The sequence below is a fragment of the Panthera onca genome (genome assembly GCF_046562875.1).
Source record: "Panthera onca isolate mPanOnc1 chromosome Y unlocalized genomic scaffold, mPanOnc1 haplotype 2 h2.ChrY_unloc_3, whole genome shotgun sequence".
Lineage (NCBI taxonomy): Eukaryota > Metazoa > Chordata > Mammalia > Carnivora > Felidae > Panthera > Panthera onca.
This window is the reverse complement of record NW_027675866.1, coordinates 1,468,861-1,472,388: the sequence shown is the minus strand read 5'-3', so window position 1 is coordinate 1,472,388 and position 3,528 is coordinate 1,468,861. Positions and strand designations below refer to the sequence as shown.

Genomic DNA, 3,528 nt, shown 5'->3' with positions numbered 1-3,528 from the left:
GGCAAAGCTCCACCAGCAACAATTGCACCCATCCCAGCGATTACTGTCAGGACTCAGCAGGGAAGGGACTGCACTCTTGTATTCTGGCACCTGACCGTCCCACATAAGCACCTCATTCACAGAGACCCCTGTGTCTCTCCTTGTCTCTCCGGCGGCTTACACACCCAATCCTGCACACACAGAGACACATGGCTACACAATCGCACGAACATATGCACGCTCACACTGCCAGCACCACCCCGGATCTCAGGCCCATTTTGCCACAGATGCCCACACACACTCGCAGGAACTCACGCTGGATCTCTGCCCTCACGCGTACTCTCTGCATGAAATCCCACTCATAAGCCTCGCTGCTGCCCACAACCCACACCTGCCCCTCCCCCTCACACATCTCCCATCCTGAGCCACTGTCTGAGGACAGGGCTCGGGGTCAAAGGAGCCCCGGGTGTGGGAGGCAGCAGCAAGGTATACTGGCATCGACTATGAGAAGCCTGCCTGCTCCTGAGTTGTCCGGGGACATGTGGTCTTAGCTCTGATCCTGACTGGAGGCTTTGCTGACTGGATTCTATCTCACCAAGGACACAGCACCCCTCTGGGATCAAGGGTCCTGGCTGAAACCCCCCGAGTCCTGGCCACACTGTACCAGGACCCAATGGACCAATTTGGTCCCACTGTGCAATCCCCTTCCCTGCCTTTCGGCTCTGGCCTATACAACAAGTCTCCAAATAACAGGTCTGTCTCTTCCTCCTCCTCCTTCCAGGCTCTGCCTGCCCAAGAAGGCAGGCCTCTGTGCACATGGCAACACCGGCCCCACCCCAGTACTGCACCTCTCCTGCACACACAGAATCACCCGGGCAGCGGCAGGACAGTCACACTCAGGTCCCTTCCTCATCGTCCCTCCTCAGGTCCCCATAAACACACACACACACACACACACACACACCAAAAACAGAAGGGTTTTTAGCTTCCTGTATGTGTCCACATAAACATCGTGGAAACTCTTCAAGGCTGCCACATGTGATCACTTCCCCAATTCTCTCCAGGGCACGTAGAAGACAGGAGACTCATCCACCCATCTCTTCTAGTGCTGGTGGCATCCTCCATTGTTTCTGCATGGGCAAAGATAGAAGCTCTGCGCCATTCATGCTCACACAGATGCAGAGCCCCTGACGCATGTGGGCACACGCAGACACATTTGCGTACACGCACACACACGCACCCCCACGCAACAGACACCAAGAATGATACGGGATATTTGCAGATACATCCCAGATGGTGTCACTCTTGTGCCTCGCCCTTTTGCGATCCCCCTTGCTTTCTCACCCAGGGATTCATTTCCAACCCCCAATGGCCTTGGACCAGTTCTAAGAATGGCTGTCGGGTTGCGGGAGGACATGGCGTGGTGGGGCACATGGAAGGAAGTGCGAGATTCTCACCACAGTGGCGCCTGGGGACACGGCAGCTCCTGACCCAAAGACTGGCAGGCAAATCCAGACTGAAGGAGCAGGGGGAAGCCCGGGACAGGGCGGACATCCACGGGGAGCATTTGTGGTGAAGCACTGCTCCTCCCGAGTTGCTCTCCAAAGCCCCAGCCCACAGCACGACTGCATTTGGTTTGCAGGCTTCGACCCTCTGTGTGTTTGTTGCTGAGTCTCTGCAGGTCCCCTGTCATCCTCCCACCCTCTCCCCATGCTACCTGTGTCCCTGTGTCGGCGGACCTTCCATTTCCAAGCCAATGCGTGGCCCACGTTCCCTTGCCCATACAACACGCAGGTCAACACACCGCATACTGGGGTTCTCACCGACACGTGAGCACGTCAGATCACTGTCTTCTGGTCCCTTCCTCCCTCAGGTAGTACTGCAGGGGATTGGGCCACAGGTCCTCGATGATGATCTGGAAGAGGACACAGGCCGGCGCCACATTGGGCATAGCCCACTCTCCTCTCTGGCCGGGGGCCACCCACATCCCCACTGCTGACGAAGGCCTCAGGGGCCCCACCTCGGCAATCCTGTTCGCCCCTGGGCAGCTGTGCTCACACAGCCAGTTGAACAAGTTAAGGCTGGTGGGGTCATGCCTGCGACTGGGAGCTCCACGTTCATAATCCCAGAACCACTGGACTGGAGTGGAACGCGATGTCCCGTAGCCTGCAGGAAGAGAGGATTTGAGGAGCAACCTGACGGCCTCCTCCCCACCCACTTCCCCCTCCCCCTCCCTCAACCCCCTGCCCCTGATTCATGCTCCTCATCCCCCTGCCCCACACCATGATGGGACCCACACCCTACCAGCAAAGCTAAGCTGATACTCCTCAATGATCACTGGGTTCCGGAAGTACGGGTTGGCCCCAAAGAAAAACATCACTCTGCAGCGGTACTTGGGATGGCCCACTTCTCCCACCTGCCGTGAGCAATGGGACAGGAGGGGGCAAGTGTCCTCCCTCTGGGTCCTGAGCTACTTGCCTGGCTGTGAGGGTGAGCACCTTTGCCTCACCCTCTCCTGTCTAAATCCCACACCCAACGGGACGGCCCCCAGCCACATCCTCTCCGGTCTGACCTCCAAGTCGACCACGTAGCTGAGCACATCTTTGTCCTGGGCACCGATCATGGCCAACAACTGGGGGTGATTCAGAATCTGTGCTGTGTCAAGGAGCTGTGCCTTCAGATGCTGTGGAAACAGACACAGCCCCCCTCCAACCCTCCCAGGCTAAGAGCAAGGGACTAAATCATGGCATGTGCAGAAAGACCAGGAAACACTAGTCCCCACACTCCTCAGCCTCTGCAAATGCATCAGACCCCATCGACACTGGGCAGTCCGTTGGCTTCCTGTACCTCCCACGTTGTCTGCACACAGCAGGGAGAGACTCCACTGCCTGCACGCCTCACAGTTCCTTCCTATATCGGACCTGTGTGGGCTGCCAGCAGCCCATCATAGCTTGTGATGTCGGCATGTGCTCTGACCCCTCCGCACGGCTGGGTTTCTTGGCATATTCCCGTGAAGACCTATGTTGTCACCAGCCTCCTGAGTCCAGATGGAATAACATGGCTTACAGGAACCCGACTGCACACTTACGCTGCAAGCAGAGGGTGTGGGAGGGAGAAAGAGATCGAGAAGCACGGACGAGGAGGGCTGAAGAGGGAAAAGGATTAGACACAGTGACACAGCCAGTCCGGAGAGAAAGACATGGGTGGGACCGAGCCGGAGCCTGAGGACAGAGAGGGAAGCAGGGGTGGAGATACCAGGAGAGAATCCTCTGTGTGTGTGTGTGTGTGTGTCAGGGTCTGAGGAGGCAGCTTGTACCCCATTCGGAGTGGGTCTCAGTCGTCCTACTGTCTGGCAAAGGGGCGTGGCGTGGTTCCACTAAAGGTCATGAGTGTGTGTCTGAAATGCTCTCTTTTGAAGGAACTGCTAGGAAACGTGCACAGCCTGTGAATGTGAAGGTGGGTGTGCGGCCTGTGTAACTCTCCCATTTTGCAGCGAAATATTTCCTTGCCTTATCTGCTCTGAGTGAAGGCTGCTTTGTGCTACCCTAG

General features: G+C 57.1%; 1 long non-coding RNA gene across 1 annotated transcript; it reads right to left on the bottom strand.

The window, feature by feature from the left end:
• Window positions 1-1,808: 1,808 nt before the first annotated feature.
• LOC145715267 (uncharacterized) lies at window positions 1,809-2,321 on the bottom strand. The gene is made up of 3 exons (XR_014137248.1): window positions 2,284-2,321; window positions 2,000-2,145; window positions 1,809-1,894 (listed from the first exon to the last, which is right to left on the bottom strand). It is a non-coding gene; the product is annotated as an uncharacterized LOC145715267 (long non-coding RNA).
• Window positions 2,322-3,528: the final 1,207 nt, after the last annotated feature.